At 47.9% G+C, this 15,524-nt stretch overlaps 1 protein-coding gene across 1 annotated transcript in view; it reads left to right on the top strand.

Moving 5' to 3' along the window:
* The window catches only part of Vang (Strabismus domain-containing protein Vang), a 214,983-nt gene that overhangs the window by 119,188 nt on the left and 80,271 nt on the right, over positions 1 to 15,524 (top strand). Inside the window, exon 2 of the mRNA XM_075693698.1 lies at positions 2,424 to 2,495. The gene's annotated coding sequence lies outside the window, so the exon portion shown is untranslated. The remainder of the gene's footprint in view (positions 1 to 2,423; positions 2,496 to 15,524) is intronic.

Raw genomic sequence — 15,524 nt, 5'->3', positions numbered from 1 at the left:
GTGCGGCTGACAGAGGCGCAATGTTCTATTCTCGTCTTTGCTGCTGCCGTTAAGCCGTTCTAGTTCTCGAACTCTCGGTACACTGCAGTATAAGCTGGACGCTTCAGCGTGAACGCGCGGTACGCCTCTCTTTCAGCGTATGACGTCGGTTAAGCTTAACCATGGGACAAATTTTAGGGCTCCGTTCGTATCGTCTCGGCGGTGGCATTATGTCCCGTTTAGCGACGGTGTGTGTATGTGATGCGAGGACACGCAAGTTATTTTTGTGCGTTCTAAATGCGATGACGCGCAAGAAATTTTGAATATATCGCCGAATGTGAATGTCACTCCTTTGCTAGCCGCAAACAGCTTGATAAAGGCGCTTGACCGAGGATAGTAATGAGAAACTTCTATTTTGAGAAGGACGTTGTTATACCTGACGGGTAGGTCGGTGCGTTGCTCTGTGTCAGCGTAGATAAGAACGCTTAGTTCTCAAAACAGAAGGTCGCTAAACCTGTTACTAACTGGAGCGCTTATACTTATAGCAAATATATGTGCTTGTTTCGTGAGACAATGGATCACCTATGCATGAGAGCGCCAACACCCTAAATCGGTTACATTTCCGCAGTTATGACGATTATACATGGCTATAGCGCTCACCTAATAATTCGCGCCAAGAGCTCGAATCTATTAAACTGAAGCTTTGTTTGCCTATCCCGAGATTTGGCGTAGCCGGGTTATTCGTCGTGCCTGTATAGACTGAGCCGATCCCGGAAATGGTGTTGTCGAGGAAGGGTCGGTGACGGATATTCTGTAGTCGAAATTGGCATAACGTCACATATTTAGCATTAACACAAAACATCGAACAAGCTTCGCGCCCACTGGCTTCCACAGTGCGTGGGAACCGCGTAATTCTTTCTTTGACGTCTCCACTTTGTTTCCTGAAGAGAGAGAGAGAATAAGCAGAAGAAGGCGATACGTGAATTTGAAAGATTAAGCAACAGTCGGTCATAATTCGTGTTCGCAGGCAATCATATATCGATACATCGGATAAAACATCAACCGCTGCTAAAAGCCGGTGAGGAACCGCGAGGGAAGCCGAGGGACCGGCAGACGATCGGCTTTGGCTCGGCTGAGCAATCGGCTTCTTACGGCCGCTGACGTCATGGTGGTGTCTGTAAGTGCGCACCATTTTAGGTACTGGCTTTGCAAACATAGTTTCCAGTGGGCCGACCCATTTCGAGCGAAATGTTGAAGCTTAGTAAAAGGGCGGCCGCGCCTTGAAGTCGGTCTTCTTGAGGTAGAGATAGATATCTCTGCGCGCACCCTATGTATATACGTCAGGCTGATTAACTTTAATCCCGGCAGTCCTTCTTGCCGCTCCCGTCTTAATTCCCTGCCTCTGTGTATCCGCGGGCGCAGCCCTAAATAAGGCGTCGCCCGTGGGGGGACACGGAGCTCGCGTGCGGTCCGTTCGTTGCTCGGGAGCGTGTAATGGAGACTTCGTTCGCTCGGTCCACTGGCTTCTCCGCTCCGATGATCGCGCTAGCAATCAGTCCTACTCACGACTTTGCCCATTAGGTAAACAAATGACTCGCTCGCGGACGACGCACGCTACCGGGGAGCGGCTATATTCCGCGCAGAGACAAACAACGCTGTGCCGAGAAGCAAAGTCGAGCAAATCGCGCCGAGGCGGCGTGCTCATTGTAGTGGACGCGCGACTTGCGAGTCTGCTGTCGCCCCGCATTGGACCGTGAACGATTCCGAGAACAAAACGTCTCAGTTTTTACCTCTTGCTCTATTTATACCTGCCGAATGGACCGAAAAAACGTTGAAAGCGCCTGGCTGCGCTTTGCGCTTGCAAACTTTGCACGTTTGTATGGTGGAGCGTAGCGATATGGGCGCCGACGCGAGTAGCAAGGAAGTGATTATAATCGCCATCATCGTCAGCCTATTTTATGCCCACTGCAAGGACGGAGGCCTTTGCTGGCGTTCTCCGATAATTAAGCCTGTCTTTCCGTCAGCTGACTCCATCGCATATCAGCCTGATTGGCCATGTCACCTTATACGGGTCGTCATTGTAGTAGTGGGTGACACGCTCTCGAAGACTTAGATCGCTGGCCGTCTGGCCATGTTATATATGAAGCACGGTTATATTGAAACGACGTTTTGCACGCACGGGTATCCTGATATACTTCATCGCGGTCGGTATAGTTAGCGCTCGTCTGGCAAGCACGAGAAATTTGCATGACGGTTTGCGTACAGGATGTGGAAAGATATTACTGCTTTACAAATGTTTGATGAGCCGTTTGCTTTAGTTCTGTGTGTACGCAGTGCTTGCCACCCCGCATTTCGCAAGCCAGCAAAATGTTGCGGTTAACTTCGTAAAGCCGAGAGCGTTTGGTAACCGCGATCTCATTCGTTGTTCCGTTCCACTTTTCCAGGACCGAGTATGGAGCGGATGACGCGCCAACTGCTCATGGAGGACGAGGCGCCTCCGTTTAGACTTACGTGAGGTGAGAACGCTCGCATGCGATACGCGGCGTGCTGCATTGCTTTCCGCGCGGCACAAGAGCACACGCCTGCGCTTGTTGCCTAGAATCAGTTAGTAGTAGTAGTAGTAGTAGTAGTAGTAGTAGTAGTAGTAGTAGTAGTAGTAAACTTCAGTTATTAGAAAAGAAGTGCGCGCTGTATGGGGGCACCTCAGTCCAGGTGACCGCTGGTCGCCTGCCAGGATCGCTTGGTCGTCGAACTTGCGTGGGGGCTGCAGTAAGCCGCTCAACGGTTTGTTTGTTTCTTTGCATCAGGAAGTTGGGAGATGGCCTTGGCGAAAAACAGCAAATTCGCTTGAAGGAATCCTAAGTCCCCCTTGTACACGGCATACAGCAAAAGCAAACGTTGAACTATGTCTATATACAGCAATAAATGTGTAATTAAATAATGAACGCAACGAACGGAAATAATGAATGAGCAATAAATGAACGGAACGAACGTGTATAGTCGGTGTGAAAATTTTCCTGAATGCGGGTATCGCGAACAAGCCGAATTTCGGAGCCCAGTTTCAGGCTGGAAACAAATAAAGGAAACATGGAATTGGAAATAAATAAAGAAAAAAAAGAAAGATAGAAAAGAAGAAAGAAAGAAAAAAAGAAAGAAAGAGCTGCAACATGTAAAACTGTACAACACCATGTTCGTCGTGTACACTAGTGCATGCATGCTGATTGCAAACCTAAAATCCAGGCTGTCTGCCCGAGGCGGAGGAAATGTTGTGCTTTTTATCGGATCCCGCGCATCCCCGGATCCTACAAAGTTTGAGACCCACTTTGAGTATAGAGAAGGAGGTCGTCAGACAGCGGACGAGCGTCATCACCGAACATCGATCGCGTCTTCTTTGCATCGGTCGCCGTGGAACGCGTTTGTATAGAGCAGCGACACTCCGATATGTTGTGTGGTGCCAGTGCGAAGGTGAGAGATCTCAGCATGCTTCACTCCGACACGCGGCTTGGTAGCCGACTTCCGGTGCTGCGAAACTTTTACCTTCGGGACCGACTCGCACTCGTTCGCGTAATTTTCACTTCGCGCCACCTTTATTGTGTATATATATTTTTTTTAAGCATGCACTGCAGTGTTGAACGCTTAATTTGCCACAATACCACGGCCCTGCATGCCTCGGCCACCGGGTGCGGGTGTGCAACCGGTGCAGTTTCGAGTGACCCAAGCGAACTCGTTGCGCGCATCCGATTCTGCGCCCGAGCCGCGCAACCCGTGCGTGTGCGCCTATGTATACCGAACGGTGAACCGCTGCTGATTTGAGCTCTCTCTCTAGTATATATAGTCGCGATAGCCGAGCGGGTCCGTCCGATATCGGCGCTGCAACGTCGACCTTCTTCCGCATGCCTTGCTCGGAGCTCCCGGCTGGGATCGCCGGTCTTCGGTTTGTTTGCCTTGACCGACGATAAGAGCGTTGCCGCTGATCGATCCCTCCCCTGCGTCTGATTAGTTAGCAGCCGAACGTCGCCGCACTTCGTTGAGCGTGCGCTATAGTTAGAGGCCAGGCCTTTTCTTTCGGTTGGCTTCTCCCCCCCACCCCCGTTCTTATATGCACATCACGTTGCTTTATGCCAGTGTCTCCCTAACGCAGCTGGTTCGCAGGGATGTACGGATGCCATTCGCGCCGATCGTGGAAGAATGTGCCTCAGACCGCCGGCTTAAAGGCTCAGCTTGATCGGATAAGTCACGGCTCAAGTATAGCCTCGCCGGGCCTGTAATCGCTAAGATCACCGAGCACTGTGCTGCAGAGAAAACAGTGCGCGATGTCCTGCCATACCACCGGAAGAACTGTCGCTGGAAGCGGGGCGTGCGTATCGTGCTCCGTGAGTTAGCGAATGGCGGCGCAGTGAGTGATTTATTCGGGTGAAATTGGAAACGAAGGCATCGATTGGGTCGCCCGTTTCTCCCCAAATAATGAATCCTTCGTTGATCAAATGTCGATAATATGAGGTCGTGTAAAGAACGTTCCGACGATGAGGCCTATTCGGAAGCTTTCTTAAACAGTGAATATCGAAAAAAAAAAAAAGCAGCAACCCTTTCTGCAGTTAAACGCAACTCAGTCAATCGACTCAATTCGAGTAACGTAAAATAAATAAATAAGCGCACGCGCACATGGAAAATTTTCATACACAGATACAATATCTCTTTCAGTAAAGGACAAGGACATAACAAAGTCTTAATACAGCGATACAGTGTCACTTCTAAAGAAAGTTGTTAAAACGTTTAGAGCTGATCGCTTTAATGACGGCGCGGCTTATATCGCTCCTGATAAACAGTTGTGTTTATTCTTAATATCATTGAAAACGAGTGAATATCGAAACGCAATTTTCGAGGCTTTGGAAAAGTTTGAATGCCTAGAAGCGATTAAAAATCCGTAAGTTTCGTTTTCCGCTTAAGCTCAGCGAATTCTGTTTCCACATCTGGCCAGAACGGTGGGGCAGACCGACTGGAAGCACTGAAATCCAGATGCGCAAGCGTGCAGGAACATAATTTTTTTAAATACATTTAGTGAAGTTTATTCAGAACCGGGAAAATTAAAAAAATAATAACGTAAGAGATAAAGTCATCGAAGACTCTCGATTGGCTGTTTCTGAGCACGCCCTGCAGATATTCCAGCACAACATATACCAACTTATACCAATATATATATATATATATATATATATATATATACAGGCACGTTACGCAGGATCTTTTGTCGGGGCGGGGCCCAAGCCAAAGTAACTTTTCTATGCAAATGAGGGGGAGGGTACTTTTAGTAGTACAAATGTGAATAATCCCACCATTCGCCGTAAACACCAGTAAACCCGCAAAAGAGAATTGAAATAACGTGTATCTCACAGATACGCCTGTGAAATGTTCTCATCTCCTTCCGACTCTTGTTCCCAGTTGCGAATTTCGCTCGAAAAGTTCTGTACAATTAGGGAAGAACCAGACGAGGTAACAGGTGACAGTCATATTGCTTATTGTTTGAACGGTTATTGCAATGTCTGAAGTTGGACGCTGTTTCGCAATATTTTGTTTTCCACCTTATCTAACGCATATCGCGGATATATGGTTCCGAGGATCTGCCGTCGCCGAGCCGTCACTCGAGGAAATAATGAAGCAAAAGGAAAAGTTAAACGCAATTGTTTTCTCCTGTCACAACTCGTTCCACAAGCATACAGACCAGCTGACTATGAACCGAATCCCTTTCCTGGCCCCTGGATCAGTCTAAACAAAGAAGGTTGAACTAGCGAAGCAACAGCGTTGTGCGTGATCGTTGAATAGATGGTGAAATAAAAATTGTGTTAGGCATTATAAATGAAATACTATAATTAAAACAATAAACTACGCCCTGCCTGCTGCAATAGATGGTGACAACTGAATTGAACTTGAGTTAATCGCGCGGGCATTGAATCGATGAGAAAACTGGCCTTGACAGAAGATGCCGATAACTACCGCCATCCAGAAGGAGTGAAAAAAATTGACAGCTATTCTACTCTGTGAAGATGGAATGGCAGCGAAAGCTGGCAGTCAAAGCTCTCAAACGAAAAGCAAAGTGTTTCACATCCGCTGCGGGTCGGCCTGAAGGTTGTGCAATATCGCGCCGACCCGTGGCAAAGGTTAAGCAGGCGTTAAGCACTTCCCCTACGTGGGCCGCTCCCCAAGATAGTGCAACACCGGGCCGACCCCCTGCGGATATGAAGCAGGCATTATAAGAACTCCCCATACGTAGGCCGATCACGAAGATATTGCAATGCCGGGCCCGCCACGCGCGCCGGAGGTGAAGCAGGCGTTAAGCGCTCCCCATACGTGGGCCCATCCCGAAGATTCCGAAGGGCGCGTTACAGGTTCCCGAGTCCACAGGGGTATGTGCCATTGATCTTGGACCCTTTTTGCACTATCACCAGGATCGACCCACATGATGATTTTATTCTGTTAACGGACACCGAAAGAAGCTACGGAAGTTAGTCATACACTGTTTTCGCTGTAAAAGGCAGCAAAATGTTGACCGCCGAGTAGATTGATTTGTCGGCGCTTTAGGAATTAGGAATGTGTGTGAGGAGTGGTGACGTGGGCGGATGGGGGGGGGGGGGGTATGCTGCTTAATTTCGGGGGGGGGGGGTCCCCGCCCCTCCTGGGTACGTGCCTGTATATATATATATATATATATATATATATATATATATGTATATATACACAATTCAGCCCATGCAGGTAATCTTATAACGATAACCGCACATCAAAAAGTAGCTGGAGTAACTCGAGATGACTGCGTACTCTCGATCGCATGAGGTGCACTACTTTTGGTTAAATGTTCCGCTTATGTTACGTGAAAAGGCGAACATAAAGACTCGTACGTTCCCTAAATTATCTGGAATTACTCGAATTTGGATTTACGTGGCGAAGAGTTCTTTTTATTTTCGATAAGGATGTTGGTGTTTACCGTCCCGATAGCTGTGGCGCACAATCGCCAAATCATGTCTCTCTTTCTTTTTATTTTGGCTCAGTTCATAAGTAATCATCGTCGCGATCTCAATCTACTGCGAAGGCCTTACCCATCCCTTGTTGGCGCGTCTATCGAACTCCATGGTGAGGTCACCACAGCCAGCGCTCGACTGCAGTTTCCCTGGTGCGCATTATTGCTCGTAGCCCAGCTGTTCATTCCTTGAATTACGTGGCCAGCCCCACTTGACATGTTCCTTTATCCCAGTCTTCACTGTACTATGAAATATCACCTGATTCTGTTTGATCTAAAGCCACACTATATATCCGTTGTGGCCAAGCCTGTCATTTTCCTCTCCATCACTTCCCTGCGTCGTCTTGCGTCATCTTTCTCAGCCTCCTTATCATACAGCCTCATCAGTTATTGCCAGCAAAATGCGGTGTTATGACAGGCTTTTCTTTCATATCGATCAGCTCCGTTTGATTATATGCTTGTCAGTGTCCGCCCAACGGGCGCAAACGCTCTCCCTCTCTTTGTATAGGTACGTTCAACTGTTTCAAGGAAACACGAAATCAGTATCGCAGAACTTATTACAGCTTGACAGTTTTAACAAGAATGGCCTGGCAATACTTCTTTAGCGGTACGCGTAACTTCAAGCAATTTATTTCCCTGCGAAGCTCACGAAGCGTTCAAGTTATGTGCGAAAAAGAAAAGTGTAAAGCAATATATAACGTCCTCAAAGCTGAGAGTGACATCGTTTTCCTGGCGTGGCTCTTGAGGGGCGACATATAATGGCGCCTGTGCGATGTCATTGCGGGGTACACGGCGTCTTGAAGCTTCTTAAGGGTGCCAGAAATTTTGGCGCACCCGTATATATTGCGTCCGTGCTAGTCGGACCTTGTGAGTAGTTCAAGTTTGAAGAGTCGAGTCGACTCGTTATGAGTCGTTCCAGTCGAGTCCGAGGAGCTCAACCCTGCTATCGCAGTCAGTGCTTCGCCCTTCGTGCGAAACTGCCAGTTTCCTCAATTACAAGCTCCTCAGTCGATTAGACGGTCAGTTGCGAATGGAATTACGTGCATGTATCGAGTAATGCGTATGAGCGTTTCCCCCTTCGCTCTCTCTCTCTCTCTCTCTCTCTCTCTTGCAAACGGACTCCACGAGAACTTTAATTTCACTTTCTTCAGAAATGTGAAAGACATGGATAGTGGATTCAATATGCGGAGGTCATTTTTCCCCCCCGAATATTGGTATTTGAAAGAGGGCTTGCCCTCGACGACGATCACTCCTGAAAAGCACTGCAGTGTCAGCAGGCAACACGGGGCTGCGTCACAGTCACGGCACGGGTCGTCGACTCTTTCTCCAACGTGACAACGAAACCACAGGGCACGTCATCTTCAGCGCCGTAGTCGATTCGATTCGCAATTTTTTTTTACTCGAGTATCACTGCTAATGAGCTGTTCTATTTAAGAGTCGACCATGTGCTGCATAGACCTCGTGTCATCGTCTTATTTCCTTTCTTCCAATGCGTTAGCATTTTGAGTGTCAAAGTTGACAAGATATCACCGACGATTACGATACTCCCTATTGCTAAATTTGAGTGTATCTCTTATGCGTTTTCATTTCGCGGTATATTCGCACTGATCACCGCACCGACTGGCAGAATCGCGACACGCAAAGTGCCTCGAGCGGCCGGTCGCGGTGCAATTTTGCGCCTATTCGAGGGCTTTTTCTTTGTTTTTTAATGCGGTACTTCGGAGATACTGTCGCCTTCAATTGGCGCCGGCTTTTCACATGGAGATTTAAAAACAAGAGAATGAACTCAAGCGCATTAAAACTAAATGTATGCTCCAAATGATGATAACATAAAGTCCAGTCACATAAGTCCACTAATTACACATTAAAGCTGAAAGTCAGCTAACAAACACATCAGCACAAAGTCCGCTCACATAGCTACACTAAAATCAGGGCACATGGGAAAGCACGGATTAGGTTCAAGTGAAAGTACATCAATGCAGGCTTCGAAGTGGGAAAAGTAGGTAAAAAAAGAAAAAAAAAAGAAACAGCATGGAATGAGCTTATCGCATTTAAACGCTCTACTGAATAGTTTCTAAGAATATTGCTCGCTTATAGAAATCTTTGAAGGGCCAGTAACGCTTGTTCTTGCAATGAGTATATGTTGGCCAAGGACCTAACGCTGAAGGGCCTGTGATGTGATGCCGCTAAGTCACGTGCTAAACGTTGTCTGTGAGTGTCGTATCGCGGACATTCTACTAGAAGATGCTATACGTCCTCATCCGCGTGGCCACAAAGTGCACTTCGGACTATCAGCTCATGACATTTTATGTGGGAATTGTTTTGTGTACGCGGTACAGAGCCGAAGACGGTGAATGAGCGTTTCGAAGGCTCTAGGTTGTATCTAATGTGGACGGGACTTTAAATTGAAGCGATGGGTCAGTCTGAAATAAATGTGAAGATTTCGAGTTCTGATCAAACCGTGTCGCTTTGCAACCGCGGGCTGAGATCTGTCTTAGTATGTGCCGCAATTCGCCTTGTGTTATAGCGAGGCCGTTTGTGTCGTTATTAACACGCGCTTGTCCGTCGCCTTGTCTGCTGTAACATTGCCAGGGTTATTGCAGTGGCCAGGTATCCACTAGAACCTTATTGTGAGATTCCCTTCGCTTGCGTTTGCGAGTTTCTTTGGTGTCTAGTAAACTAACGCCATGTTTTGCGAATTGCAAATGCCTCCATGAAGTGAAGACAAAGCTGCCTGCGAGCCTCAAAGGACGTACGAGCCACTGTACCCATTTTTGCATTGAATTTATGTATCGTAACAAAGACAATATTGTAAAAATATCTGCTGCCGTTGACGATGTCGTCTGAGGTATTGTAAACGTCTGTATCTGGTTCTATTCTCGAATGACAAAGGCAGCTGTAGAAGAATTTGTTCGGCAAGAAACATCTGTGTAAGCGTGAATATAGCCAGGGTATCGAAAGTATGTCTGGTATAACGCTAGTTGTTGTGCTGCTAGCATCCGTATTCGCGGGCTTCTTTCAGGCTCGGAAAAATACTTTTATGTAGCACGTATTGAGCTACAAAAACCTGCATCGGGAGTTTTTTCTGTCGCTCTACAATTTTCTCATTGACAGTTTTAGTCTAATTATAATATTTCAGAAGTTAATTAGTTAATACTAATTATGCAATTAGACAGAATCGAAAAAATAATTTGGGTGTCTCCAAGCGACAGCAAACAACATTACCTTGGTCGTGTCCAGCTATGTGTCATTTTCATATTTTTGAAGCGTGGCGCACGATAGTTGAGACACCATGCATTTAGACAGGCCACACAGTTGCCGCTTCCGGACAACTGCAGCTTATGCAAGCGTAATCTTTACCGCGGTTAACTCTTGCGGCGAACGCTATGCGCGAAGGCGAGCTTCCTGGTTCTTCTTTTTTTCTTTTTTTTTAATATACAGCGAAGCTGTTTACCTCTACCTCCAGTATGCATTCCCCGCACGCGTTTCCAGCTAGGGGCGGTATCACGGCGCGTGGACAGGAATGCGTGCACCGATCCTGGAGATAGTGCAATACTGGGCCGGTATATGTATCTTTGTGCGCTTTATTTGTTTTAAATCCTGTTTGACGAACAATGAGATGGGGAAGGGGTCTGGCGACGGCGCCTGTGCACGTGGCCGGCGCCTCTGTAATTTTACCGTCGCGCGCGTCGGAGGTTGCCGGTGCGGCTGCAGCAGCGGTTGCGGCAGATGCATCGCGGAGGTGCGGTGACCGCGGCGGTGCTTGCGTCGGCGTAGTATGGTGCCGTACGAAAAAAGAAAGTGTACGATTTCTTAATGCATGCAGGCCACGTATGCAGCCTCAACAGCTTCGCTGCTAATCCGTCCCCACATGAATGTTGCGACACCGCGAATTTTCTTTCCCGCCGCTGCCGCGGAGGCGCCGACGTGAGCGCCATCTGGTGGTGTTTCAAGGTGGCTTCCTCCGCTTTCCTTCTCGCGCTCCTCTTCGTTATCGCACTCTTTCATCCCACGCTGCGCTCCGCGTTCGCTGCTTTATCCTTCGCTGTGGTCGTTCCCTCGGTTACTCCGAGGTAAGCCGACGCTCACCGCAGGAATGGGCGCCTAACAGCAGCGTTCTAATAATATTATATATATATATATATATATATATATATATATATATATATATATATATATATATATATATATGCTTGTGTGTGTGTTAAGTATGGGAAGCCGGTCACGTGCTAGAAGTAGAATAGGGATGGGAGAGCTTAGAAGAGCCTGTATGTGTGTATGTTTATGTCACATACAGGGTGTTTTATTTTTTTGATGCACCAAATTTCTTGAAAATTGCCTGCGACAGGTAGCACAATTGTAACCCTTGAATAACTTACTCGATGAGGCGGCTCATTACCTCAACGAGAAGTCAAAATGCTTAATTCAATAATCAACATAATTATGCTAATTAGCCGTTTAAATAATTGCATTACGGCACATATTTCAGTTTACGAATTGCAGCTTCTGAGTATGCAAGGAATATCGCCTTAAAACGAATTGTCATAACTAGGTCAGTATCGAGGCATTAGTTTTGAATGTGCGCGACAAAACGCATTTGCATTCCGATTACTTTAGTACTTTAAAAAAAGTGTTTTCTTAAAGAAGAGTAACTGGAACAACAGTACATTTTTTGGCGCTTTTGACGGCGCATGCGTATGTCGAAACCAGTGCGACCGTCGGAATTCTTTCTAGCACAACATTCGTTCTGGCTATGTGTATATAACATTCGTTATAGCATGTCCATTCTAGCACGGACGGTGGTCGTGCTTAGCAGCACCGCCAGTTGCGCTTCGCTCCTCTAAGAGGTAAAGCCCCTTACTAAGAGGTAGGACGTGTGCCTAATGATCCTGAGTGCAATATGGTGAGCGCGGTTTCGGCCATGGATCCGGGCTCCTCAGAGCGGTCCGACTTATAACGCTAACGCACTCCTCTCGAATTTGCCACACTAACTTGCCCCTGAATTTTCATTCGTATTTCTTCTTTTTTTTTTTTCGCGTGGATTACTGCAGGAAGACAGTCGCGGGCCATAATTCTTTGTACCTCTAGAGGGCCTAATCGTGTTCTGCCCTCAAGCAGCATTACTCTTGACATCCCCGTTCGCGGTTTGTGCGCTCTCTCTACAGCTACTATAGAGTCGGGGAATGTGGAAGAGGAATAGCGGAAACGCGGCCCACGCGGTGCTCGTTCGTATATCGGGCTCGGCGCGTGTTTGGATTCGAGTGGTGCTTTGTCACAGGGTGTTACCCCCCCCCCCCCCCCCTCCGCTCAGCGAGCTGGCGCGCCGAACTCGTGGAACTCGTGAGCGATGGCTGCTTGATGAGCTCCCCAGGGAGGAGAGTCGGGGAGAGAGCCGCGCTAATTGTCCCGCCCGGCTACTACGCAGTGTGCGCTCGCACCCTGTATACGCCTCGTTGCTTAAAAGCGTGCGGCACTGCGAGAGCTGTACTCCCTCTCATACTTAGCAGGCGACGCTGAGGAAGCTAGATGCTATAGGGTATACATAGAACCGTCGTATAAAGTCTAATTCCGCGCTCTTCGCGGTGAAGTTGCTTTTGTTCGGCGACGCTTACTTCCCGCGGAATAACTGCGTCACACGTTATTGAAAAACAAGTTGCGGACTGTGGGTACGTCAAATCACGTCATATTAGCGAACCTTCGTGCTACCAGTACGCGAAGTATACTCTGTGACCTAACAGAGAAAGGGGCGGAAGAGGTTGATAGACGGCACGTAGGTGTTTTCTATATACAAAATTAAATTATGCGGCTTTACGCGGCCGAAGTCACCGTACGGTTATGAGGCACGCAGTATAGTTACGGACTCTGGGTTAATTTTGACTACCTGGGATTCCTTCAACATGCACCCAATACACAGTACGCGGGCGTTTCTGCATTTCTCCCGCATCGAAATGTGGCCACCGCGGCCGGGATTCGATCTCGCAACGCCAAAGCCACTTGGCTGTTTTCTACGGAAATTATATACAGACAACCTGTGGACCTTATAAGCAGGTGAACGTCTAGGGAAATTGTCTGTAGAAAGGATTTTCTTTTTTTGTGAAAGTTATGAGCGTGTTGGGGGGGGGGGGGCCTATATAAAAGCAGCGAGCGGTGGAGGACGAGGAAAAGAAGGAAGGAAAGGTAGGGTACGGTCAACCAGACGCACGTCCGGTTTGCTACCCTACAAGGGGAAGGGCTTTAATGGATGTAAATAAAGAAAGGAGAGGGAGGGAGAAGCCAGCCGCAAAGCTATCAACACGCTGGGGCTGGGTCATGACGACTTCGTAAACGCACATGTCATAACAGGCTCGCGGATTCGCCCACCTGAGTGGCACACGTCAGCCGTAGCTTCCACTACACTGCACGGTAATGTAACGGGGCAGAGCGTGCGCAGTTGTGCGGGTGCCTAGTGCGCACTGCTGTACAAAGCCGCACGGAGGCGCCCCGTTCGCAAGCTCTGGCGCGTCCCTCTATCGACCGCCATCGGACACACGTACATGCGCGCCGACTGTGGTCCACGAATGGGACAGTGATGCATCGCTTTGTCCGTTATCGCGTCCGAGCGGGTACGTACGAACCGCGCGCCCCATGGGTGTGCCGTGCAGCGTTCTTCCTCTCGCTCGTGATTGAGAAGGGTGCGCCGTGCTCTTAATGTGCCGGCGTCCCTTCACGAGCGCGCACGCGCAGACACGCGCACGTGTACACGGCGCCCCCGAGAGGAATATACTTTGTGCGTACAACCTGGGTCTCGGTGCTGCCATGGCCGGCTGCCTTTCCGGTCGTCACTCCTGTTTATAATGACGCGCATAATTTAGACGACGCGGCAGTAGCATTACCGCGCTCGCGGAAGGCTGGAGGAACGACTCCGGGAGGCGAACAGTGCAGCCCGTGTCCGGGGCGAGTGTAATTCGGGTGCAGTCTCTCTCTGCTGATCCACTGCGTGTTGGAGCAGTCGCTAATGGCCAGCGCTTCTGAGCGCGGCCGTTGCAAGCTTGCGCCAGCTGTATGGCGTATGGGCTGCGCGGTGCGCTGCCATTAATGGATTTAGACTTTGAAAAGAAGTTAAGAAAACTTGTAGATGAGGTTGAGTTTTCGTTCCTTCTTTTTTTTTTTTTTTTTGACGAAAGCTCCTCCGGTCTGGATTAGTCAGGTGGTCACGAGATCTGGATGCTCGAAGATTACCGCGACCAGTTTTACACTTACGAAAACAGGACTGACGAACGTGAGAAGCTTTGTGAATTCAGCCTGCGGTGATTTGCAGGCTGTTTTAAGGACTTGAGTTGCGTCGGTGTTAAATTGCGCGTTGTCATTGTCTATATTGATGAGAAAACATGTTTGATCGGACGCTCTGGTTCGATAACTACAGATCGAAAAAAAAAGAGGGGGGGGGGAACTTTGTGCAAGCACACGTAACGTCAGTGCGCGTGTCTTTTGTTTGCCGAGCGATTATTAAGAGTGATCTAGAATTGGATGCCCAAAGAATTAGCGTCGTCACCGCTGCGCGTGGTGCAAAGAGCTTTGGAGTCGTCGAGTCCACTAATTTTCAAACAGCATGCCGGCCCAAACTCGGCCCGAAGGCGCGGCAAAAGTGCCGCGCCCACCCTTACCACCGACCTCCTCATCCATGGGGCGAAGTAAAACGGGCCGCATTAATATATATATATATATATATATATATATATATATATATATATATATATATATATGTATATATATATATATATATATATATATATATATATATATATATATATATGTTTCTTCGTAACACGGATTCCTAAAATTTGATCTTGCCGCAATATTTAAATCAGAACATAGCAGGGGTAAGCGCAAAATCTTCGCGCCTTTTGTTTTTTTTTCTTTTCTTTTTCGGAGTATTAGGCATATCCCTGTGGAGTTAGGAGTTGGCTGGACACGCCAACAACTTCGCTGTCGCGCAGCCATTTTTCTTTTTCGCTTCAAAGAATGGAGAACACAGTTTTTTTTTTTCGCTTTGCTAAATTGCAAGGGGGTTCTACCGCGCCACATCCGACAGAGGTGGTGTCCCAGGATGCATTTCGGAGGCCACAACAGGCAGTACGTTGCAGCGGACGAGGACGACTTCCTGCGCATTGCATTGCTCTCTTTTTTATTTGTGTGTGTGTGTGTGTGTGTGTGTGTGTGTGTGTGTGTGTGTGTGTGTGTGTGTGTGTGTGTGTGTGTGTGTGTGTGTGTGTGTGTGTGTGTGTGTGTGTGTGTGTGTGTGTGTGTGTGTGTGTGGGAATGGCGGTGAGCTCTCTGAAAACATTGCGCGTGATATGTCTCAGTAATTCAATTCCAGTCACTGAAGTCTATTGATCTTTATTTCTTCGCTTTCTTTCATTCTTCCGTTCATTTACTTGCTTTTCTACGAAACGATTTATCTGTGTATACGAAAAAAAAATAAAAAAAAATAAACACACACACACACTACAGCATCAAGGAGCCGTTGGCTGTCTGACTCATCGCGTCTTTCTTT

The sequence above is a fragment of the Dermacentor variabilis genome, chromosome 5, assembly GCF_050947875.1.
Source record: "Dermacentor variabilis isolate Ectoservices chromosome 5, ASM5094787v1, whole genome shotgun sequence".
Taxonomy (NCBI): Eukaryota; Metazoa; Arthropoda; class Arachnida; order Ixodida; family Ixodidae; genus Dermacentor; species Dermacentor variabilis.
Note: the sequence above shows the minus strand (reverse complement) of the source record. Positions and strands in the feature narration are given on the sequence as shown.